The sequence below is a fragment of the Anser brachyrhynchus genome (genome assembly GCF_964034855.1).
Source record: "Anser brachyrhynchus genome assembly, contig: SCAFFOLD_79, whole genome shotgun sequence".
Classification (NCBI taxonomy): Eukaryota; Metazoa; Chordata; class Aves; order Anseriformes; family Anatidae; genus Anser; species Anser brachyrhynchus.
The window spans coordinates 236784-262775 of NW_027663906.1; the positions used below are offsets into that span (position 1 = coordinate 236784).

The following is a 25992-nucleotide window of genomic DNA, read 5'->3' on the forward strand; positions in this document are numbered from 1 at the left end:
CAGAGAGTGCACTGGCATCACTGGGGATGCACTGCAGTGAGTCCAGAGAGTGCACTGGCAATACTGGGGATGCAGTGCAGTGAGTCCAGAGAGTGCACTGGCACCACTGAGAATGCACTTCAGTGAGTCCAGAGGGTGCACTGGCACCACTGGGGATGCACTGCAGTGAGTCCAGAGATTGCACTGGCACCACTGGGGATGCAGTACAGTGAGTCCACACAGTGCACTAGCACCACTGGGGATGCAGTGCAGTGAGTCCAGAGAGTGCACTGGCACCACTGGGGATGCACTGCAGTGAGTCCAGAGAGTGCACTGGCACCACTGCGGATGCACTGCAGTGAGTCCAGAGAGTGCACTGGCTCCACTGGGGATGCACTGCAGTGAGTCCAGAGAGTGCACTGGCACCACTGGGGATGCACTGCAGTGAGTCCAGAGAGTGTACTGGCACCACTGGGGATGCACTGAAGTGAGTCCAGAGAGTGCACTGGCACCACTGGGGATGCACTGCAGTGAGTCCAGAGAGTGCACTGGCACCACTGGGGATGCACTGCAGTGAGTCCACAGAGTGCACTAGCACTACTGGGGATGCAGTGCAGTGAGTCCAGAGAGTGCGCTGGAACCACTGGGGGTGCAGTGCAGTGAGTCCAGAGAGTGCACTGGCACCACTGGGGATGCAGTGCAGTGAGTCCAGAGAGTGCACTGGCACCACTGGGGATGCACTGCAGTTACTCCAGAGAGTGCACTGGCACCACTGGGGATGCAGTGCAGTAAGTTCAGAGAGTGCACTGGCACCACTGGGTATGCAGTGCAGTGAGTCCAGAGAGTGCAGTGGCACCACTGTGGATGCAGTGCAGTGAGTCCAGAGAGTGCACTGGCACCACTGGGGATGCACTGCAGTGAGTCCAGAGATTGCACTGGCACCACTGGGGATGCAGTTCAGTGAGTCCAGAGAGTGCACTGGCACCACTGGGGATGCAGTGCAGTGAGTCCAGAGAGTGCACTGGCACCACTGAGAATGCACTGCAGTGAGTCCAGAGAGCGCACTGGCACCACTGGGGATGCAGTGCAGTGAGTCCAGAGATTGCACTGGCACCACTGGGGATGCAGTGCTGTGACTCCAGAGAGCGCACTGGCACCACTGGTGATGCACTGCAGTGAGTCCAGAGAGTGCACTGGCACCACTGGGTATGCAGTGCAGTGAGACCAGAGAGTGCACTGGCACCAATGGGGATGCACTGCAGTGACTCGAAAGAGTGCACTGGCACCACTGGGGAAGCAGTGCAGTGAGTCCAGAGAGTGCACTGGCACCACTGGGGATGCACTGCAGTGAGTCCAGAGAGTGCACTGGCAATACTGGGGATGCAGTGCAGTGAGTCCAGAGAGTGCACTGGCACCACTGAGAATGCACTTCAGTGAGTCCAGAGAGTGCACTGGCACCACTGGGGATGCAGTACAGTGAGTCCACACAGTGCACTAGCACCACTGGGGATGCAGTGCAGTGAGTCCAGAGAGTGCACTGGCACCACTGGGGATGCACTGCAGTCAGTCCAGTGAGTGCACTGGCACCACTGGGGAAGCAGTGCAGTGAGTCCAGAGAGTGCAGTGGCACCACTGGGGATGCAGTTTAGTGAGTCCAGAGAGTGCACTGGCACCACTGGGGATGCAGTGCAGTGAGTCCAGTGAGTGTACTGGCACCACTGGGGATGCACTGCAGTGAGTCCAGAGAGTGCACTGGCACCACTGGGGATGCACTGCAGTGAGTCCAGAGAGTGCAGTGGCACCACTGGGGATGCACTGCAGTGAGTCCAGAGAGTGCACTGGCACCACTGGGGATGCAGTGCAGTGAGTCCAGAGAGTGCACTGGCACCACTGGGGATGCACTGCAGTGAGTCCAGAGAGTGCACTGGCACCACTGGGGATGCAGTGCAGTGAGTCCAGAGAGTGCACTGGCACCACTGGGGATGCGGTGCTGGGAGTCCAGAGAGTGCTTTGGCACAAGGGGGATGCAGTGCAGTTACTCCAGAGAGTGCACTGGCACCACCGGGGATGCAGTGCAGTGAGTCCAGAGAGTGCACTGGCACCACTGGGGATGCAGTGCAGTGAGTCGAGAGATTGCACTGGCACCACTGGGGATGCAGTGCTGTGACTCCAGAGAGCGCACTGGCACCACTGGGGATGCAGTGCAGTGAGTCCAGAGAGTGCACTGGCACCACTGAGAATGCACTTCAATGAGTCCAGAGAGTGCACTGGCACCACTGGGGATGCACTGCAGTGAGTCCAGAGAGTGCAGTGGCACCACTGGGGATGCACTGCAGTGAGTCCAGAGAGTGCTTTGGCACCAGTGGGGATGCACTGCAGTTACTCCAGAGACTGCACTGGCACCACTGGGGATGCAGTGCAGTGAGTCCAGAGAGTGCACTGGCACCAGTGGGGATGCACTGCAGTGAGTCCAGAGAGTGCACTGGCACCACTGGGGATGCACTGCAGTGAGTCCAGAGAGTGCACTGTCACCACTGGGGATGCAGTACAGTGAGTCCACAGAGTGCACTGGCACCACTGGGGATGCAGTGCAGTGAGTCCAGAGAGTGCACTGGCACTACTGGGGATGCAGTGCAGTGAATCCAGTGAGTGCACTGGCACCACTGGGGATGCAGTGCAGTGAGTCCAGAGAGTGCACTGGCACCACTGGGGATGCAGTGCAGTGAGTCCAGAGAGTGCACTGGCACCACTGGGGATGCACAGCAGTGAGTCCAGAGAGTGAACTGTCACTACTGGGGATGCAGTGCAGTGAGTCCAGAGAGTGCACTGGCACCACTGGGGATGCAGTGCAGTGAGTCCTGAGAGTGCACTGGCACCACTGGGGATGCAGTACAGTGAGTCCAGAGAGTGCACTGGCACCACTGGGGATGCACTGCAGTGAGTCCAGAGAGTGTACTGGCACCACTGGGGATGCACTGAAGTGAGTCCAGAGAGTGCACTGGCACCACTGAGAATGCACTTCAGTGAGTCCAGAGAGTGCACTGGCACCACTGGGGATGCACTGCAGTGAGTCCAGAGAGTGCACAAGCACCACTGGGGATGCAGTGCAGTGAGTCCAGAGAGTGCGCTGGAACCACTGGGGATGCAGTGCAGTGAGTCCAGAGAGTGCACTGGCACCACTGGGGATGCAGTGCAGTGAGTCCAGAGAGTGCACTGGCACCAGTGGGGATGCACTGCAGTGAGTCCAGTGAGTGCACTGGCACCACTGGGGATGCAGTGCAGTGAGTCCAGAGAGTGCACTGGCACCACTGGGGATGCACAGCAGTGAGTCCAGAGAGTGAACTGTCACTACTGGGGATGCAGTGCAGTGAGTCCAGAGAGTGCACTGGCACCACTGGGGATGCACTGCAGTGAGTCCAGAGAGTGCACTGGCAATACTGGGGATGCAGTGCAGTGAGTCCAGAGAGTGCACTGGCACCACTGAGAATGCACTTCAGTGAGTCCAGAGGGTGCACTGGCACCACTGGGGATGCACTGCAGTGAGTCCAGAGATTGCACTGGCACCACTGGGGATGCAGTACAGTGAGTCCACACAGTGCACTAGCACCACTGGGGATGCAGTGCAGTGAGTCCAGAGAGTGCACTGGCACCACTGGGGATGCAGTGCAGTGAGTCCAGAGAGTGCACTGGCACCACTGCGGATGCACTGCAGTGAGTCCAGAGAGTGCACTGGCTCCACTGGGGATGCACTGCAGTGAGTCCAGAGAGTGCACTGGCACCACTGGGGATGCACTGCAGTGAGTCCAGAGAGTGTACTGGCACCACTGGGGATGCACTGAAGTGAGTCCAGAGAGTGCACTGGCACCACTGGGGATGCACTGCAGTGAGTCCAGAGAGTGCACTGGCACCACTGGGGATGCACTGCAGTGAGTCCACAGAGTGCACTAGCACTACTGGGGATGCAGTGCAGTGAGTCCAGAGAGTGCACTGGCACCACTGGGGATGCAGTTCAGTGAGTCCAGAGAGTGCACTGGCACCACTGGGGATGCAGTGCAGTGAGTCCAGAGAGTGCACTGGCACCACTGAGAATGCACTTCAGTGAGTCCAGAGAGTGCACTGGCACCACTGGGGATGCAGTGCAGTGAGTCCAGAGATTGCACTGGCACCACTGTGGATGCAGTGCTGTGACTCCAGAGAGCGCACAGGCACCACTGGGGATGCAGTGCAGTGAGTCCAGAGAGTGCACTGGCACCACTGGGGATGCACTGCAGTGAGCCCAGAGAGTGCACTGGCACCAGTGGGGATGCACTGCAGTGAGTCCAGTGAGTGCACTGGCACCACTGGGGAAGCAGTGCAGTGAGTCCAGAGAGTGCAGAGGCACCACTGGTGATGCAGTTTAGTGAGTCCAGAGAGTGCACTGGCACCACTGGGGATGCAGTGCAGTGAGTCCAGTGAGTGTACTGGCACCACTGGGGATGCACTGCAGTGAGTCCAGAGAGTGCACTGGCACCACTGAAAATGAACTTCAGTGAGTCCAGAGAGTGCACTGGCACCACTGGAGATGCACTTCAGTGAGTCCAGAGAGTGCACTGGCACCACTGGGGATGCAGTGCTGTGACTCCAGAGAGTGCACTGGCACCACTGGGGATGCAGTGTAGTGAGTCCAGAGAGTGCACTGGCACCACTGGGGATGCGGTGCAGTGAGTCCAGAGAGTGCACTAGCACCACTGGGGAAGCAGTGCAGTTACTCCAGAGACTGCACTGGCACCACTGGGGATGCAGTGCAGTGAGTCCAGAGAGTGCACTGGCACCACTGGGCATGCACTGCAGTGAGTCCAGAGAGTGCACTGTCACCACTGGGGATGCACTGCAGTGAGTCCAGAGAGTGCACTGTCACCACTGGGGATGCAGTGCAGTGAGTCCAGAGAGTGCACTGGCACCACTGGGGATGCAGTGCAGTGAGTCCAGAGAGTGCACTGGCACCACTGGGGATGCACTGCAGTGAATCCAGTGAGTGCACTGGCACCACTGGGGATACAGTGCAGTGAGTCCAGAGAGTGCACTGGCACCACTGGGGATGCAGTGCAGTGAGTCCAGAGAGTGCACTGGCACCACTGGGGATGCAGTACAGTGAGTCCAGTGAGTGCACTGGCACCACTGGGTATGTAGTGCAGTGACTCGAGAGAGTGCACTTGCACCACTGGGGATGCAGTGCAGTGAGTCCAGAGAGTGCACTGGCACCACTGGGGATGCACTGCAGTGAGTCCAGAGAGTGCACTGGCACCACTGGGGATGCAGTGCAGTGAGTCCAGAGAGTGCACTGGCACCACTGGGGATGCACTGCAGTGAGTCCAGAGATTGCACTGGCACCACTGTGGATGCAGTGCAGTGAGTCCAGAGACTTCACTGGCACCACTGGGAATGCAGAGAAGTGAGTGCAGAGAGTGCACTGGCACCACTGGGGATGCAGTGCAGTGAGTCCAGAGAGTGCACTGGCACCACTGGGGATGCACTGCAGTGAGTCCAGAGAGTGCACTGGCACCACTGAGAATGAACTTCAGTGAGTCCAGAGAGTGCACTGGCACCACTGGGGATGCACTTCAGTGAGTCCAGAGAGTGCACTGGCACCACTGGGGATGCAGTGCTGTGACTCCAGAGAGTGCACTGGCACCACTGGGGATGCAGTGTAGTGAGTCCAGAGAGTGCACTGGCACCACTGGGGATGCGGTGCAGTGAGTCCAGAGAGTGCACTGGCACCACTGGGGAAGCAGTGCAGTTACTCCAGAGACTGCACTGGCACCACTGGGGATGCAGTGCAGTGAGTCCACAGAGTGCACTGGCACCACTGGGGATGCAGTGCAGTGAGTCCAGAGAGTGCACTGGCACCACTGGGGATGCAGTGCAGTGAATCCAGTGAGTGCACTGGCACCACTGGGGATGCAGTGCAGTGAGTCCAGAGATTGCACTGGCACCACTGGGGATGCAGTGCTGTGATTCCAGAGAGCGCACTGGCACCACTGGAGATGCACTGCAGTGAGTCCAGAGAGTGCACTGGCACCACTGGGGATGCACTGCAGTGAGTCCAGAGAGTGCACTGGCACCACTGGGGATGCACTGCAGTGACTCGAAAGAGTGCACTGGCACCACTGGGGAAGCAGTGCAGTGAGTCCAGAGAGTGCACTGGCACCACTGGGGATGCACTGCAGTGAGTCCAGAGAGTGCACTGGCAATACTGGGGATGCAGTGCAGTGAGTCCAGAGAGTGCACTGGCACCACTGAGAATGCACTTCAGTGAGTCCAGAGGGTGCACTGGCACCACTGGGGATGCACTGCAGTGAGTCCAGAGATTGCACTGGCACCACTGGGGATGCAGTACAGTGAGTCCACACAGTGCACTAGCACCACTGGGGATGCAGTGCAGTGAGTCCAGAGAGTGCACTGGCACCACTGGGGATGCAGTGCAGTGAGTCCAGAGAGTGCACTGGCACCACTGCGGATGCACTGCAGTGAGTCCAGAGAGTGCACTGGCTCCACTGGGGATGCACTGCAGTGAGTCCAGAGAGTGCACTGGCACCACTGGGGATGCACTGCAGTGAGTCCAGAGAGTGCACTGGCACCACTGGGGATGCACTGAAGTGAGTCCAGAGAGTGCACTGGCACCACTGGGGATGCACTGCAGTGAGTCCAGAGAGTGCACTGGCACCACTGGGGATGCACTGCAGTGAGTCCACAGAGTGCACTAGCACTACTGGGGATGCAGTGCAGTGAGTCCAGAGAGTGCGCTGGAACCACTGGGGGTGCAGTGCAGTGAGTCCAGAGAGTGCACTGGCACCACTGGGGATGCAGTGCAGTGAGTCCAGAGAGTGCACTGGCACCACTGGGGATGCACTGCAGTGAGTCCAGTGAGTGCACTGGCACCACTGGGGATGCAGTGCAGTAAGTTCAGAGAGTGCACTGGCACCACTGGGTATGCAGTGCAGTGAGTCCAGAGAGTGCAGTGGCACCACTGTGGATGCAGTGCAGTGAGTCCAGAGAGTGCACTGGCACCACTGGGGATGCACTGCAGTGAGTCCAGAGATTGCACTGGCACCACTGGGGATGCAGTTCAGTGAGTCCAGAGAGTGCACTGGCACCACTGGGGATGCAGTGCAGTGAGTCCAGAGAGTGCACTGGCACCACTGAGAATGCACTGCAGTGAGTCCAGAGAGCGCACTGGCACCACTGGGGATGCAGTGCAGTGAGTCCAGAGATTGCACTGGCACCACTGGGGATGCAGTGCTGTGACTCCAGAGAGCGCACTGGCACCACTGGTGATGCACTGCAGTGAGTCCAGAGAGTGCACTGGCACCACTGGGGATGCAGTGCAGTGAGTCCAGAGAGTGCACTGGCACCAATGGGGATGCACTGCAGTGACTCGAAAGAGTGCACTGGCACCACTGGGGAAGCAGTGCAGTGAGTCCAGAGAGTGCACTGGCACCACTGGGGATGCACTGCAGTGAGTCCAGAGAGTGCACTGGCAATACTGGGGATGCAGTGCAGTGAGTCCAGAGAGTGCACTGGCACCACTGAGAATGCACTTCAGTGAGTCCAGAGAGTGCACTGGCACCACTGGGGATGCAGTACAGTGAGTCCACACAGTGCACTAGCACCACTGGGGATGCAGTGCAGTGAGTCCAGAGAGTGCACTGGCACCACTGGGGATGCACTGCAGTCAGTCCAGTGAGTGCACTGGCACCACTGGGGAAGCAGTGCAGTGAGTCCAGAGAGTGCAGTGGCACCACTGGTGATGCAGTTTAGTGAGTCCAGAGAGTGCACTGGCACCACTGGGGATGCAGTGCAGTGAGTCCAGTGAGTGTACTGGCACCACTGGGGATGCACTGCAGTGAGTCCAGAGAGTGCACTGGCACCACTGGGGATGCACTGCAGTGAGTCCAGAGAGTGCAGTGGCACCACTGGGGATGCACTGCAGTGAGTCCAGAGAGTGCACTGGCACCACTGGGGATGCAGTGCAGTGAGTCCAGAGAGTGCACTGGCACCACTGGGGATGCACTGCAGTGAGTCCAGAGAGTGCACTGGCACCACTGGGGATGCAGTGCAGTGAGTCCAGAGAGTGCACTGGCACCACTGGGGATGCGGTGCTGGGAGTCCAGAGAGTGCTTTGGCACAAGGGGGATGCAGTGCAGTTACTCCAGAGAGTGCACTGGCACCACCGGGGATGCAGTGCAGTGAGTCCAGAGAGTGCACTGGCACCACTAGGGATGCAGTGCAGTGAGTCGAGAGATTGCACTGGCACCACTGGGGATGCAGTGCTGTGACTCCAGAGAGCGCACTGGCACCACTGGGGATGCAGTGCAGTGAGTCCAGAGAGTGCACTGGCACCACTGAGAATGCACTTCAATGAGTCCAGAGAGTGCACTGGCACCACTGGGGATGCACTGCAGTGAGTCCAGAGAGTGCAGTGGCACCACTGGGGATGCACTGCAGTGAGTCCAGAGAGTGCTTTGGCACCAGTGGGGATGCACTGCAGTTACTCCAGAGACTGCACTGGCACCACTGGGGATGCAGTGCAGTGAGTCCAGAGAGTGCACTGGCACCAGTGGGGATGCACTGCAGTGAGTCCAGAGAGTGCACTGGCACCACTTGGGATGCACTGCAGTGAGTCCAGAGAGTGCACTGTCACCACTGGGGATGCAGTACAGTGAGTCCACAGAGTGCACTGGCACCACTGGGGATGCAGTGCAGTGAGTCCAGAGAGTGCACTGGCACTACTGGGGATGCAGTGCAGTGAATCCAGTGAGTGCACTGGCACCACTGGGGATGCAGTGCAGTGAGTCCAGAGAGTGCACTGGCACCACTGGGGATGCAGTGCAGTGAGTCCAGAGAGTGCACTGGCACCACTGGGGATGCACAGCAGTGAGTCCAGAGAGTGAACTGTCACTACTGGGGATGCAGTGCAGTGAGTCCAGAGAGTGCACTGGCACCACTGGGGATGCAGTGCAGTGAGTCCTGAGAGTGCACTGGCACCACTGGGGATGCAGTACAGTGAGTCCAGAGAGTGCACTGGCACCACTGGGGATGCACTGCAGTGAGTCCAGAGAGTGTACTGGCACCACTGGGGATGCACTGAAGTGAGTCCAGAGAGTGCACTGGCACCACTGAGAATGCACTTCAGTGAGTCCAGAGAGTGCACTGGCACCACTGGGGATGCACTGCAGTGAGTCCAGAGAGTGCACTAGCACCACTGGGGATGCAGTGCAGTGAGTCCAGAGAGTGCGCTGGAACCACTGGGGATGCAGTGCAGTGAGTCCAGAGAGTGCACTGGCACCACTGGGGATGCAGTGCAGTGAGTCCAGAGAGTGCACTGGCACCAGTGGGGATGCACTGCAGTGAGTCCAGTGAGTGCACTGGCACCACTGGGGATGCAGTGCAGTGAGTCCAGAGAGTGCACTGGCACCACTGGGGATGCACAGCAGTGAGTCCAGAGAGTGAACTGTCACTACTGGGGATGCAGTGCAGTGAGTCCAGAGAGTGCACTGGCACCACTGGGGATGCACTGCAGTGAGTCCAGAGAGTGCACTGGCAATACTGGGGATGCAGTGCAGTGAGTCCAGAGAGTGCACTGGCACCACTGGGGATGCAGTTCAGTGAGTCCAGAGAGTGCTCTGGCACCACTGGGGATGCAGTGCAGTAAGTTCAGAGAGTGCACTGGCACCACTGGGTATGCAGTGCAGTGAGTCCAGAGAGTGCAGTGGCACCACTGTGGATGCAGTGCAGTGAGTCCAGAGAGTGCACTGGCACCACTGGGGATGCACTGCAGTGAGTCCAGAGATTGCACTGGCACCACTGGGGATGCAGTTCAGTGAGTCCAGAGAGTGCACTGGCACCACTGGGGATGCAGTGCAGTGAGTCCAGAGAGTGCACTGGCACCACTGAGAATGCACTGCAGTGAGTCCAGAGAGCGCACTGGCACCACTGGGGATGCAGTGCAGTGAGTCCAGAGATTGCACTGGCACCACTGGGGATGCAGTGCTGTGACTCCAGAGAGCGCACTGGCACCACTGGTGATGCACTGCAGTGAGTCCAGAGAGTGCACTGGCACCACTGGGGATGCAGTGCAGTGAGTCCAGAGAGTGCACTGGCACCAATGGGGATGCACTGCAGTGACTCGAAAGAGTGCACTGGCACCACTGGGGAAGCAGTGCAGTGAGTCCAGAGAGTGCACTGGCACCACTGGGGATGCACTGCAGTGAGTCCAGAGAGTGCACTGGCAATACTGGGGATGCAGTGCAGTGAGTCCAGAGAGTGCACTGGCACCACTGAGAATGCACTTCAGTGAGTCCAGAGAGTGCACTGGCACCACTGGGGATGCAGTACAGTGAGTCCACACAGTGCACTAGCACCACTGGGGATGCAGTGCAGTGAGTCCAGAGAGTGCACTGGCACCACTGGGGATGCACTGCAGTCAGTCCAGTGAGTGCACTGGCACCACTGGGGAAGCAGTGCAGTGAGTCCAGAGAGTGCAGTGGCACCACTGGTGATGCAGTTTAGTGAGTCCAGAGAGTGCACTGGCACCACTGGGGATGCAGTGCAGTGAGTCCAGTGAGTGTACTGGCACCACTGGGGATGCACTGCAGTGAGTCCAGAGAGTGCACTGGCACCACTGGGGATGCACTGCAGTGAGTCCAGAGAGTGCAGTGGCACCACTGGGGATGCACTGCAGTGAGTCCAGAGAGTGCACTGGCACCACTGGGGATGCAGTGCAGTGAGTCCAGAGAGTGCACTGGCACCACTGGGGATGCACTGCAGTGAGTCCAGAGAGTGCACTGGCACCACTGGGGATGCAGTGCAGTGAGTCCAGAGAGTGCACTGGCACCACTGGGGATGCGGTGCTGGGAGTCCAGAGAGTGCTTTGGCACAAGGGGGATGCAGTGCAGTTACTCCAGAGAGTGCACTGGCACCACCGGGGATGCAGTGCAGTGAGTCCAGAGAGTGCACTGGCACCACTAGGGATGCAGTGCAGTGAGTCGAGAGATTGCACTGGCACCACTGGGGATGCAGTGCTGTGACTCCAGAGAGCGCACTGGCACCACTGGGGATGCAGTGCAGTGAGTCCAGAGAGTGCACTGGCACCACTGAGAATGCACTTCAATGAGTCCAGAGAGTGCACTGGCACCACTGGGGATGCACTGCAGTGAGTCCAGAGAGTGCAGTGGCACCACTGGGGATGCACTGCAGTGAGTCCAGAGAGTGCTTTGGCACCAGTGGGGATGCACTGCAGTTACTCCAGAGACTGCACTGGCACCACTGGGGATGCAGTGCAGTGAGTCCAGAGAGTGCACTGGCACCAGTGGGGATGCACTGCAGTGAGTCCAGAGAGTGCACTGGCACCACTTGGGATGCACTGCAGTGAGTCCAGAGAGTGCACTGTCACCACTGGGGATGCAGTACAGTGAGTCCACAGAGTGCACTGGCACCACTGGGGATGCAGTGCAGTGAGTCCAGAGAGTGCACTGGCACTACTGGGGATGCAGTGCAGTGAATCCAGTGAGTGCACTGGCACCACTGGGGATGCAGTGCAGTGAGTCCAGAGAGTGCACTGGCACCACTGGGGATGCAGTGCAGTGAGTCCAGAGAGTGCACTGGCACCACTGGGGATGCACAGCAGTGAGTCCAGAGAGTGAACTGTCACTACTGGGGATGCAGTGCAGTGAGTCCAGAGAGTGCACTGGCACCACTGGGGATGCAGTGCAGTGAGTCCTGAGAGTGCACTGGCACCACTGGGGATGCAGTACAGTGAGTCCAGAGAGTGCACTGGCACCACTGGGGATGCACTGCAGTGAGTCCAGAGAGTGTACTGGCACCACTGGGGATGCACTGAAGTGAGTCCAGAGAGTGCACTGGCACCACTGAGAATGCACTTCAGTGAGTCCAGAGAGTGCACTGGCACCACTGGGGATGCACTGCAGTGAGTCCAGAGAGTGCACTAGCACCACTGGGGATGCAGTGCAGTGAGTCCAGAGAGTGCGCTGGAACCACTGGGGATGCAGTGCAGTGAGTCCAGAGAGTGCACTGGCACCACTGGGGATGCAGTGCAGTGAGTCCAGAGAGTGCACTGGCACCAGTGGGGATGCACTGCAGTGAGTCCAGTGAGTGCACTGGCACCACTGGGGATGCAGTGCAGTGAGTCCAGAGAGTGCACTGGCACCACTGGGGATGCACAGCAGTGAGTCCAGAGAGTGAACTGTCACTACTGGGGATGCAGTGCAGTGAGTCCAGAGAGTGCACTGGCACCACTGGGGATGCACTGCAGTGAGTCCAGAGAGTGCACTGGCAATACTGGGGATGCAGTGCAGTGAGTCCAGAGAGTGCACTGGCACCACTGGGGATGCAGTTCAGTGAGTCCAGAGAGTGCACTGGCACCACTGGGGATGCAGTGCAGTGAGTCCAGAGAGTGCACTGGCACCACTGAGAATGCACTTCAGTGAGTCCAGAGAGTGCACTGGCACCACTGGGGATGCAGTGCAGTGAGTCCAGAGATTGCACTGGCACCACTGTGGATGCAGTGCTGTGACTCCAGAGAGCGCACAGGCACCACTGGGGATGCAGTGCAGTGAGTCCAGAGAGTGCACTGGCACCACTGGGGATGCACTGCAGTGAGCCCAGAGAGTGCACTGGCACCAGTGGGGATGCACTGCAGTGAGTCCAGTGAGTGCACTGGCACCACTGGGGAAGCAGTGCAGTGAGTCCAGAGAGTGCAGAGGCACCACTGGTGATGCAGTTTAGTGAGTCCAGAGAGTGCACTGGCACCACTGGGGATGCAGTGCAGTGAGTCCAGTGAGTGTACTGGCACCACTGGGGATGCAGTGCAGTGAGTCCAGAGAGTGCACTGGCACCACTGAAAATGAACTTCAGTGAGTCCAGAGAGTGCACTGGCACCACTGGAGATGCACTTCAGTGAGTCCAGAGAGTGCACTGGCACCACTGGGGATGCAGTGCTGTGACTCCAGAGAGTGCACTAGCACCACTGGGGATGCAGTGTAGTGAGTCCAGAGAGTGCACTGGCACCACTGGGGATGCGGTGCAGTGAGTCCAGAGAGTGCACTGGCACCACTGGGGAAGCAGTGCAGTTACTCCAGAGACTGCACTGGCACCACTGGGGATGCAGTGCAGTGAGTCCAGAGAGTGCACTGGCACCACTGGGCATGCACTGCAGTGAGTCCAGAGAGTGCACTGTCACCACTGGGGATGCACTGCAGTGAGTCCAGAGAGTGCACTGTCACCACTGGGGATGCAGTGCAGTGAGTCCACAGAGTGCACTGGCACCACTGGGGATGCAGTGCAGTGAGTCCAGAGAGTGCACTGGCACCACTGGGGATGCACTGCAGTGAATCCAGTGAGTGCACTGGCACCACTGGGGATACAGTGCAGTGAGTCCAGAGAGTGCACTGGCACCACTGGGGATGCAGTGCAGTGAGTCCAGAGAGTGCACTGGCACCACAGATGATGCAGTACAGTGAGTCCAGTGAGTGCACCTGCACCACTGGGTATGTAGTGCAGTGACTCGAGAGAGTGCACTTGCACCACTGGGGATGCAGTGCAGTGAGTCCAGAGAGTGCACTGGCACCACTGGGGATGCACTGCAGTGAGTCCAGAGAGTGCACTGGCACCACTGGGGATGCAGTGCAGTGAGTCCAGAGAGTGCACTGGCACCACTGGGGATGCACTGCAGTGAGTCCAGAGATTGCACTGGCACCACTGTGGATGCAGTGCAGTGAGTCCAGAGACTTCACTGGCACCACTGGGAATGCAGAGAAGTGAGTGCAGAGAGTGCACTGGCACCACTGGGGATGCAGTGCAGTGAGTCCAGAGAGTGCACTGGCACCACTGGGGATGCACTGCAGTGAGTCCAGAGAGTGCACTGGCACCACTGAGAATGAACTTCAGTGAGTCCAGAGAGTGCACTGGCACCACTGGGGATGCACTTCAGTGAGTCCAGAGAGTGCACTGGCACCACTGGGGATGCAGTGCTGTGACTCCAGAGAGTGCACTGGCACCACTGGGGATGCAGTGTAGTGAGTCCAGAGAGTGCACTGGCACCACTGGGGATGCACTGCAGTGAGTCCAGAGAGTGCACTGGCACCACTGGGGAAGCAGTGCAGTTACTCCAGAGACTGCACTGGCACCACTGGGGATGCAGTGCAGTGAGTCCAGAGAGTGCACTGGCACCACTGGGCATGCACTGCAGTGAGTCCACAGAGTGCACTGGCACCACTGGGGATGCACTGCAGTGAGTCCAGAGAGTGCACTGTCACCACTGGGGATGCAGTGCAGTGAGTCCACAGAGTGCACTGGCACCACTGGGGATGCAGTGCAGTGAGTCCAGAGAGTGCACTGGCACCACTGGGGATGCACTGCAGTGAATCCAGTGAGTGCACTGGCACCACTGGGGATACAGTGCAGTGAGTCCAGAGAGTGCACTGGCACCACTGGGGATGCAGTGCAGTGAGTCCAGAGAGTGCACTGGCACCACTGGAGATGCATTGCAGTGAGTCCAGAGAGTGCACTGGCACCACAGATGATGCAGTACAGTGAGTCCAGTGAGTGCACTGGCACCACTGGGTATGTAGTGCAGTGACTCGAGAGAGTGCACTTGCACCACTGGGGATGCAGTGCAGTGAGTCCAGAGAGTGCACTGGCACCACTGGGGATGCACTGCAGTGAGTCCAGAGAGTGCACTGGCACCACTGGGGATGCAGTGCAGTGAGTCCAGACAGTGCACTGGCACCACTGGGGATGCACTTCAGTGAGTCCAGAGATTGCACTGGCACCACTGTGGATGCAGTGCAGTGAGTCCAGAGACTTCACTGGCACCACTGGGAATGCAGAGAAGTGAGTGCAGAGAGTGCACTGGCACCACTGGGGATGCAGTGCAGTGAGTCCAGAGAGTGCACTGGCACCACTGGGGATGCAGTGCAGTGAGTCCAGAGAGTGCACTGGCACCACTGGAGATGCAGTACAGTGAGTCCAGTGAATGCACTGGAACCACTGGGGATGCAGTGCAGTGAGTCCAGAGAGTGCACTGGCACCACTGGTGATGCAGTACAGTGAGTCCAGTGAGTGCACTGGCACCACTGGGGATGCAGTGCAGTGAGTCCAGAGAGTGCACTGGCGCCACTGGGGATGCAGTGCAGTGAGTCCAGAGAGTGCACTGGCGCCACTGGGTGTGCACTGCAGGGAGTCCAGAGAGTGCACTGGCACCACTGGGGATGCACTGCAGTGAGTCTTGAGAGTGCACTGGCACCACTGGGGATGCAGTACAGTGAGTCCAGAGAGTGCACTGGCACCACTGGGGATGCACTGCAGTGAGTCCAGAGATTGCACTGGCACCACTGGGGATGCAGTACAGTGAGTCCAGAGATTGCACTGGCACCACTGGGGATGCAGTGCAGTGAGTCCAGAGAGTGCACTGGCACCACTGGGGATGCACTGCAGTGAGTCCAGAGAGTGCACTGGCACCACTGGGGATGCACTTCAGTGAGTCCAGAGAGTGCACTGGCACCACTGGTGATGCAGTCCAGTGAGTCCAGAGATTGCACTGACACCACTGGGGATGCGGTGCAGTGAGTCCAGAGAGTGCTCTGGCACCACTGGGGATGCAGTGCAGTGAGTCCAGAGAGTGCACTGGCACCACTGGGGATGCAGTGCAGTGAGTCCAGAGAGTGCACTGGCGCCACTGGGTATGCACTGCAGGGAGTCCAGAGAGTGCACTGGCACCACTGGGGATGCACTGCAGTGAGTCTTGAGAGTGCACTGGCACCACTGGGGATGCAGTACAGTGAGTCCAGAGATTGCACTGACACCACTGGGGATGCGGTGCAGTGAGTCCAGAGAGTGCACTGGCACCACTGGGGATGCACTGCAGTGAGTCCAGAGAGTTCACTGGCACCACTGGTGATGCAGTCCAGTGAGTCCAGAGAGTGCACTGGCACCACTGGGGATGCAGTGCAGTGAGTGCAGAGAGTGCAATGGCACCAATGGGGATGCACTTCAGTGAGTCCAGAGAGTGCACTGGCACCACTGGGGATGCAGTGCAGTGAGTCCAGAGATTGCACTGGCACCACTGGGGATGCAGTGCTGTGACTCCAGAGAGCGCACTGGCACCACTGGGGATGCAGTGCAGTGAGTTCAGAGAGTGCACTTGCACCACTGGGGATGGGTTTCAAGCCAACTGCATTAACCGCTCATGCTTCTTTCTTATGAGACGTTAGTAAACCAATTACATAGCCTTGTCAAGACTAAATCACAGGTAAAAATCCTGTACATCTCATGTGGCCAACCACTCCCAACTAGGATTCCAAGAACCAGGAGGTTCGGTGAAAATAGGGCTAGTGCTATTAGAGGGGTGATTATTAGGGTAAGCCCTAAGCTGTCTTTAATGGAGAAGTATGGGTGGAATGGGATTTTGTCGCAGTCTGATACGATTCCTAGTGGGTTATTTGAGCCTGATTCGTGTAGGAAGGTTAGGTGGACTAGGGTGATTCCTGCAATTAGGAAGGGCAGTAGGAAGTGGATGGCGAAGAATCGGGTTAAGGTTGGATTGTCTACTGAGAATCCTCCTCAGGCTCATTCTACTAGAGTTTGCCCAATGTACGGGATGGCTGAGAATAGGTTGGTGATTACGGTGGCCCCTCAGAATGACATTTGTCCTCATGGTAGGACATACCCTACGAAGGCAGTTGCTATTAGGGTGAGTAGGAGGATTACTCCTGTGTTTCAGGTTTCTTTGTATAGGTAGGAGCCGTAGTAGAGGCCTCGTCCGATGTGTAAGTAGATGCAGATAAAGAAGAGCGAAGCACCGTTGGCGTGGAGGTTGCGGATGAGCCATCCGTACTGGACGTCTCGGCATGTGTGAGCTACTGAGGAGAAGGCGAGTGAAGTGTCTGCGGTGTAGTGTATGGCTAGTAGCAGGCCTGTTAGGATTTGTGTGGCTAAGCAGATGGCTAGAAGGGAGCCGAAGTTTCATCAGGCAGAGATGTTGGAGGGGGCGGGTAGGTCGATTAGGGAGTTGTTGATTATTTTTAGTAGGGGATGGGATTTGCGGATGTTAGGGGCCATTAGTGAGTCTGTGTGTTATTAGGATTATTACCAGGATGGAGAGGGCGAAGGATCCTAGGTAGGCCTTAATTAGCCCTGTGTGTATTGAGGTTGCGGCTTTGCTTGCGGCTACTTGTAGTTCAGCAAGGCCCTCTGGCCCTATTTTTTTGAGTCAGGAGAGGTCGATCAAGTGTAGGGCAATGTTTTGTCCCTTTTCTAGTAGGTTTTTGGAGAAGAATCGGTGTACTAGGGGGTTGAAGTACCCTAATGCAGAGGAGAAGTTTATGAGGGGGTTTGGTTTGGGGTGAGTGAGGGTGTGTGTTATGTTCGATAGTTCTAGGGCTAGGATGATTCCTAGGATTGTTATGAGGATGGCAGCGGTTTTGGTGATAAGGGGTATGGTTATTGGGGGGGTTTTGGTTGGTGTGATGAAAGAGGTAATGATTATTCCTGCTGTAATGCTGCCTAGGGCGAGTCGGGTTAGGGGGGCGGTGATTAGTGGGTTGTTTTCGTTTATTGATACTATTGGGGGGATTCGGGTTTGTCCAGCTTGGACTAGGATGGTTATGCGGATGCTGTAGGTTGCGGTGAATGCTGTGGCTATAAGGGTTAGGAGTAGGGCTCAAGTATTTAGGTATGATGTGTTTAAGCTTTCGATGATGAGGTCTTTTGAGTAGAATCCGGCTAGGAATGGGGTTCCTATCAGCGCCAGGTTTCCGATGGTTAGGCAGGAAGTAGTGACTGGGAGTATTTTCTGTAGGCCTCCTATCTTTCGGATATCTTGTTCTCCGTTTAGGTTGTGGATGATAGACCCTGAGCATAGGAATAGTATGGCTTTAAAGAAGGCATGGGTTGAGATGTGTAGGAAGGCTAGTTGTGGGAGGTTTAGTCCGATAGTGACTATTATTAGTCCTAGTTGGCTGGATGTTGAGAAAGCAATGATTTTTTTGATGTCATTTTGGGTTAGGGCGCATGTGGCAGCGAATAGGGTTGATAGAGCACCTAGGCATAGGCAGGCAGTTAGGGCTGTCTGGTTGGTGGCTAGCAGGGGGTGCATGCGGATGAGCAGGAAGATTCCGGCTACTACTATGGTACTGGAGTGCAGTAGGGCTGATACTGGGGTGGGGCCTTCTATTGCTGCGGGCAGTCATGGGTGGAGTCCAAATTGGGCGGATTTTCCTGCGGCTGCGAGGATTAATCCTATGAGGGGGAGGATTGGGGTTTGGTGGGGGTGTACGGCTTGTTGGATCTCTCAGGTGTTGAATGTTGAAGCTAGTCATGCTATGCTCAGGATCAGTCCGATGTCTCCGATTCGGTTGTAGATTACGGCTTGTAGGGCGGCGGTGTTGGCATCTGCTCGGCCTTGTCATCAGCCGATGAGAAGGAAGGACATGATTCGTACTCCTTCCCAGCCTACGAATAGGAGGAATATGTTGTTTGCGGTTGTTAGGAGGAGTATGGCGACTAGGAATGTCAGTAGGTAGGTGAAAAATTTTGTTACGTATGGCTCTGAGGCCATGTATCATATGGCGAATTGTAGGATTGATCATGTTACAAATAGGGCGATTGGAAGAAATGTTATTGAGTATTGGTCTATTTTTAGGCTCAGGGGGATTTTAAAGTTTATAATGAATTTTCACTCCCAGTGGCAGGTGACAGATTCTACTCCCGAGTAGATGAATGCGGTTGTAGGGGCTAGGCTAATTAGGAATGCGGTTTTAACAGCGCGGGTGGTGGCTTGTGGGGTGTTTTTAAAGTTTTTAAATAGAAATGGCAGGATGATTGGGGTTAGGAGGATTGTCAGCGTGAGTAGTGTGAGGGAGTTGATTAGTAGTGTGGGGTTCACTCCTTTTACTTGGATTTGCACCAAGATGGGTGGTTCCTAAGACCAGTGGATTGCTGTTATCCTTTAAAAGTTAGGGGGCTGAGGTTTTAGGCTCAGATGTAAGAGTTAGCAGCTCTTGTTGGTTAAACCCTCCCCTCGGCAGGTAAGAAGGTTTGAACTTCTATTCTTAGAATCACAGTCTAATGTTTGGTTTAAACTATACTTGCATGAGGGGATTCCGGAGATCAGTTCGGGTTTGAGGATTAGGAGGAATATTGGGATAATGTGGAGTGTTATGAGCAGGTGTTCTCGCGTGGTTGAGTTTTGCATAGATGTGATGTGGGAGGGGATTGAGCCTTGTTGGGTCATTAGTAGTATGAATAAGGTGTAGGAGGCGGTTAGTAGGGTTGCGATTCCTGTTAGGATGATCGTGAAGGCAGATCAGTTGAATAAGGTGATTATAATGGTTAGCTCTGCTATGAGGTTTGTTGTTGGGGGTAAGGCTATGTTTGTTAGATTGGCCAGCAATCATCAGGTAGCTATGAGTGGTAGGAGAGGTTGTAGGCCTCGTGTGAGTAGTAGAATTCGGCTGTGCGTACGTTCATAGTTTGTGTTGGCTAGGCAGAATAGTATGGAGGAAGTTAGTCCATGGGAAATTATTAGGATCATTGCCCCTGAGAATGATCAGTGGGTTTGGATTATTCCTGCGGCGATAACTAGGCCTATGTGGCTAACGGATGAATAAGCGATTAGTGATTTTAGGTCTGTCTGTCGTAGGCAGATTGAGCTAGTCATTAGGGCGCCTCATAGGGCCAGGGTTAGGAAGGGGTAGTGCAGGAGGTTGGACAGTGGGCCCATAAATAGAGTGACTCGTATAATTCCGTATCCTCCTAGCTTTAGTAGTAGGGCGGCGAGGAGTATTGAGCCTGCGATGGGTGCTTCTACGTGGGCTTTTGGCAGTCAGAGGTGTAGGCCGTATAGTGGGGCTTTTACTATGAATGCTATGAGCAGTGCTAGACCTGATAGTATTCCTGTCCATGAGGTGGATAGGGTTGGGTGGGTTAGTTGTAGGGTTGGCAGGTGCAGGGTGCCAATTTTCACGTATAGGTGTATGATTGTGATTAGCAGGGGTAGAGAGCTTACTAGCGTGTAGAATAGCAGGTAGATGCCAGCGCTTAGGCGTTCTGGTTGGTTCCCCCATCGGGTGATTAAGATTAGGGTGGGAATGAGGGTTGCTTCAAATGAGATGTAAAATAGTGCTAGTTCTGTGGTGGAAAAGGCTAGTAGGATGAATGGCTGGACTGCGACTAAGGTTGAGATAAAGATTCGTTTGCGTTGTAGGGGTTCTTGTTGCAGGTGGTTTTGGCTTGCTATGATTATGAGTGGGAGTAGTCAGCAGGATAGTACTAGGAGGGGGGATGAGATTTGGTCAATTCCTGTTCAGTTGGATAAAAATTTGTAGGGGTAGTAGGTTGGGATTAATCGCTGTAGGCTTAGGGCAGCGATTAGGAGGCTGTATAAGGTGGTGTTAGTCCATAGAAATTTTGGTGGAGACAGCAGGGCTGTTGGAAGAAGTATGATTGTGGGTAGGATGATTTTTAGCATTGCAGGAGGTTTAGGTTGTGTAGATGGTCGGAGCCATGTGTGCGGGTGGAGGCTACTAGGATGGCCAGGCCTGTGCCCGCCTCACACGCTGAGAAGGTTAGCATGAGAATTGGTACCATGGTGAATGAGGAGACTTGGTTTTCGATGGATCATATTGATAGGCCTACGAATATCGATATTATGCTTTCAAGGCGTAGTAGGGCGGATACTAGGTGGGTTCGGTGGAAGGCTAGTCCTAGTCCGCTGAAAATGAAGGCTGAGTAGAAGCTTAAATGTAGGGGCGACATAAAAAAGTTACAGGGTTGGCTGTAATCTGCTGGGTCGAAACCAGCTATCTTTTTGGTTAGACTAACTTTCTGTTATTCTGCTCATTCTAGGCCCCCTTGAATTCACTCGTAGGCCAGTCCGAGTGTTAGGAGAAGGAGGATCACTACAGTTCAGGTGAGGGTCATTAGGGGGGATTGGAGTTGGACGGCTCATGGCAGGGGGAGTAGGAGGGCGATTTCTAGGTCGAATAGGACGAACAGGATGGCTACTGAGGAAGAATCGGACTGAGAATGGTAATCGAGCAGATCCAAGTGGGTCGAATCCACATTCGTACGGTGAGAGTTTCTCTGAGTCGGGGTTTATTTGGGCGAGTCAGAAGTTTAATGCGGTTAGGGCGGTGCTTAGGATTGATGATAGGGCGAATATGAACATGAGTGCGTTCATTGCTCTCCTCTGGGTTTATACCAGATTCTAGAGATTGGAAGTCAATTGTAATTAATATACTAGAAGAGCAAGATCCTCATCAGTAGATGGTTATGTAGAGGAATAGTCAGATGACGTCTACGAAGTGTCAGTATCAGGCTGCTGCCTCGAATCCGAAGTGGTGGTCTGATGTAAAGTGGAACTTGATCAGTCGGAAGAGGCAGACGGTCAGGAAGGAGGATCCGATGATTACGTGGAGTCCGTGGAATCCAGTGGCAACGAAGAAGGTAGATCCGTAGACGCTATCGGCGATTGAGAATGGGGCTTCGTGGTATTCTATTGCTTGTAGGGCTGTGAAGTAGAATCCCAGGAGGATCGTTAGGGTTAGGGCGTGGATGGCGTGTTTTCGGTTTCCTTCTGTGATGCTGTGATGGGCTCACGTTACGGTAACGCCTGAGGCTAGTAGGATGGCTGTGTTTAGTAGGGGGACTTCTATCGGGTTGAGTGGTTTAATTCCTGTTGGGGGTCATTGGCCTCCTAGTTCTGGGGTTGGGGCCAGGCTCGAGTGGAAGAACGCTCAGAAGAACCCTAAGAAGAAGAATGCTTCGGATGTGATGAAAAGGATTATGCCGTATCGTAGGCCTTTTTGGACTGTGGGAGTGTGATGGCCTTGGAAGGTGCTTTCTCGTACAATGTCTCGTCATCATTGGAGTATTACTAGGAGTATTGAGATGAGGCCTAGGGTTAGTAGTATGGATGAGTTGTAGTGGAATCACATGATTAATCCTGAGGTTGTGAGTAGGGCGGCGGCTGCCCCGAAGATTGGTCAAGGGCTTGGGTCAACTATGTGGTATGAGTGTGCTTGGTGTGCCATTAGATGTTTTCTTGTAAGTATAGGCTTAGAAGGAGCACGAAGACGTAGGCCTGGATTATGGCTACTGCTACTTCTAGGATGGTTAGGAGTAGTAGGATGATTATTGTTAGGATGGATACTGCAGGAAGGGTGGGTATTAATGCAATGGAGGCTGTAGAGATGAGTTGGATGAGTAAGTGTCCTGCTGTAAGGTTGGCTGTAAGGCGGACTCCGAGGGCTAGGGGGCGGATTAGTAGGCTGGTTGTTTCGATCAGGATTAGTGCGGGGATTAGGGGTGTAGGGGTACCTTCGGGTAATAGGTGGGCTAAAGAGGCTGATGGTTGGTTTCGTAGGCCTGTTAGTAGTGTGGCGAGCCATAGTGGGAAGGCTAGGGCTATGTTCATAGATAGTTGGGTGGTTGGGGTGAATGTATATGGAAGGAGGCCTAGAAGGTTGATTGTAAGAAGTATGATTATTAGGGATGTAAATATTATGGCTCATTTGTGGCCATTTTTGTTGAGTGGGACTATTAGTTGTTTTGTGATTAGGTGAAGGAGTCATGTTTGGATAGTAGAAAGGCGGTTGTTGATTCATTGGTTGTTTGGGGACGGGAATAGTAGGGCTGGGAAGAGTAGGGATAGTAGGATTAAGGGGATGCCGAATAGATTGGGGCTGGAAAATTGGTCAAAGAAGCTTAGGTTCATGGTCAGGATCATGGTGTGGGTTTGGTAGTGAGGGAGGTCTTATTTGATGGGGGGTTGGTTGTGGTGAAGGCTAGTAGTTTTGGTTGGATGAGGAGTGCTAGGGTTAATCAGGTTATAATTATGATTGAAAATCATGGTGTGGGGTTAAGCTGTGGCATATCATTAAGGAGGGGGAAGTCCCTCTTTGGCTAGCTTAAAAGGCTAGTGCTGTTGCATAGCTTCTTAATGATTAGGATGATGATAGAAGGGACGATCAGGCCTCGAAATGTGGGAGTGGGGTTGATTCTACTACAATGGGTATGTAGCTGTGATTAGCCCCGCAAATTTCTGAGCACTGTCCGTAAAAAATCCCAGGCCGGGTGGTAATGAATGAAGTTTGGTTTAGTCGGCCTGGGATTGCGTCTGTTTTAACTCCGAGCGTTGGGACTGCTCAGGAGTGGAGTACGTCTCCTGCAGTAATGATTACGCGGATGGGGGATTCTATTGGGATAACTACGCGGTGGTCAACTTCTAGCAGTTGGAAGTGGCCGTTGGGTAAGTCTGGGGTGGGCACTATGTAGGAGTCGAAGGATAGGTCTTTGAAGTCTGTGTATTCGTAGCTTCAGTATCATTGGTGGCCGATGGCTTTTAGGGTGAGGTCTGGTTCGTCGATTTCGTCCATTATGTAGAGGATTTGTAGGGATGGGAGGGCGAGGAGTACCAGGACGATAGCAGGTAGGATTGTCCAGATCAGCTCTACTTCTTGGGCGTCTACAGCATTGGACGAGAGTTTTTCTGTTAGTATGTGGGCTAAAAGGTAGAGAACTAGGCTGCAGATAGCTAGGGCAACGATTAGGGCGTGGTCGTGGAATTCAACGAGTTCTTCTATGATGGGTGATGAGGCGTCTTGGAATCCTAGTTGGGAGTGGTTGGCCACATGAGATGTACAGGATTTTTACCTGTGATTTAGTCTTGACAAGGCTATGTAATTGGTTTACTAACGTCTCATAAGAAAGAAGCATGAGCGGTTAACCTCCTGGGAGACCCAGAAAACTTCACCCCAGCAAACCCGCTAGTAACCCCACCACACATCAAGCCAGAATGATACTTCCTATTCGCCTACGCCATCCTACGTTCAATCCCAAATAAACTAGGAGGCGTATTAGCACTGGCCGCCTCCGTACTGATCCTATTCCTAATCCCATTCCTGCACAAATCAAAACAACGAGCAATAACATTCCGACCACTCTCCCAGCTCCTATTCTGAGTACTAGTCGCCGACCTCCTCGTCCTAACATGAGTAGGAAGCCAACCCGTCGAACACCCATTCATCATCATCGGCCAACTCGCTTCAATCGCCTACTTCACTATCCTCCTATTTCTCCTCCCCGCCGCAAGCGCCCTAGAAAACAAAATACTCAACTGCTAAATACTCTAATAGTTTATAAAAACATTGGTCTTGTAAACCAAAGATTGAAGACTTACCACTTCTTAGAGTACCCCAAACTCAGAAAAAAAGGACTCAAACCTTTATCTCCAGCTCCCAAAGCTGGCATTTTCAATAAACTATTCTCTGACCCTAACCCCTAAACCGCCCGAATAGCACCCCGCGACAACCCCCGCACAAGCTCCAATACAACAAACAAAGTCAACAACAGCCCCCAACCCGCCACTAAAAACATCCCTGCCCCATGTGAATAAAACATGGAAACTCCACTAAAATCCGACCGAACAACAAACACCCCAACATTATTCACAGTAGAAACCCCGAACTTCCAAGCCCCCATAAACCCCCCAAACACCAACCCCCCAAAAACAATTGCCACAAACGCTACTGCACATCCAATCACCCGTCAATCCCCCCAAGCCCCAGGGAAAGGCTCCGCTGCTAAAGCTACTGAATAAACAAACACCACCAGCATACCCCCCAAATACACCATAAACAGCACTAAAGCCACGAACGAAACCCCAAGGCCCAGCAACCACCCGCACCCCGCCACAGACGCTAACACCAAACCAACAACCCCATAATACGGCGAAGGATTCGACGCCACACCCAAAACACCCACCGCAAAGCAAATCCCTAAAAAAAACATAAAATAAGTCATTATTCCTGCCCGGACACTACCCGAGGCCTGCGGCTCGAAAAGCCGCCATTGTTCTCAACTACAGGAACTAACCGCAAGCCCCCAATAATTCTACCCCATCTATGCCATTATGCTTAACCCCCCCCCCCTCCCCCCCCGAGGCGGGGGTATTTGGTTATGCATATTCGTGCATAAATTTATATACCCCATATACATACATACTATAGTACCAGTAATATACATTATATACGGACTATCTTATAAGCAGGTGCTAAACCCATACATGTACACGGCCATTAAACCCTTAAACACACTCCTACCAAACCACCCAGCATGAATGTTCTAGGACCATACCCCACAACACCCAATACAACTCCACTCAAGCGCATAACAAGACCCCATTTTAATGAATGCTCACAGGACATGCTCCAACAACAACTCTCCACCACATATCTCATGCAGTTCGTATCAGACGGATTTATTAATCGTACTCCTCACGTGAAATCAGCAACCCGTTGCACATAATGTCCGGTATGACTAGCTTCAGGCCCATACGTTCCCCCTAAACCCCTCGCCCTCCTCACATTTTTGCGCCTCTGGTTCCTCGGTCAGGGCCATCCATTGGGTTCACTCACCCCTCCTTGCCCTTCAAAGTGGCATCTGTGAGTACTTTCACCTTCTCAATGCGTAATCGCGGCATGTTCCAGCTTTTTGGCGCCTCTGGTTCCTCTTATTTTTTCCGGGGTTACCTCACAGGTGGCTATTCCCAGTGATCTCGGGGGTCCCACAATCTAAGCCTGGACACACCTGCCTCACGGCCTATCCTATATTTCAAGGGTCCCTCGATGAGACGGTTGGCGTATATGGGGAATCATCCTGACACTGATGCACTTTGACCACATTCAGTTAATGTTACCTCCACCCTCCGGGTTAAATGGGGCTATTGGATGAATGCTCGTTGGACATAGCACAAAACAACAAATCATTAAGCGCAACCCCTGCGCTTCACAAACTAAACCAGTAAACTTTCGCTAACCACCATGTAGCATAAACCTTCATCGCCCAATCCCAGCAAACTACCTCTAAAACTCCATTAATCATCCCTTCCATGACATCATCGGAACGATGTACATATACACACAAACACATACAAAATAACTTAAACTTATTAGAGAA

The 25992-nt window shown here is 54.5% G+C and overlaps 2 long non-coding RNA genes across 2 annotated transcripts in view; both read left to right on the forward strand.

Annotated features, from left to right (window-relative positions):
• LOC308186673 overlaps window positions 1-16946 on the forward strand; it is a 195811-nt gene extending 178865 nt beyond the window's left edge. Inside the window, exon 3 of the long non-coding RNA XR_013944179.1 lies at window positions 16348-16946. This is a non-coding gene — a long non-coding RNA (uncharacterized lncRNA). The remainder of the gene's footprint in view (window positions 1-16347) is intronic.
• A 6922-nt stretch (window positions 16947-23868) lies between these two features.
• The window catches only part of LOC308186674, a 413864-nt gene continuing 411740 nt past the window's right edge, over window positions 23869-25992 (forward strand). The window contains exon 1 of the long non-coding RNA XR_013944180.1: window positions 23869-24029. This is a non-coding gene — a long non-coding RNA (uncharacterized lncRNA). The remainder of the gene's footprint in view (window positions 24030-25992) is intronic.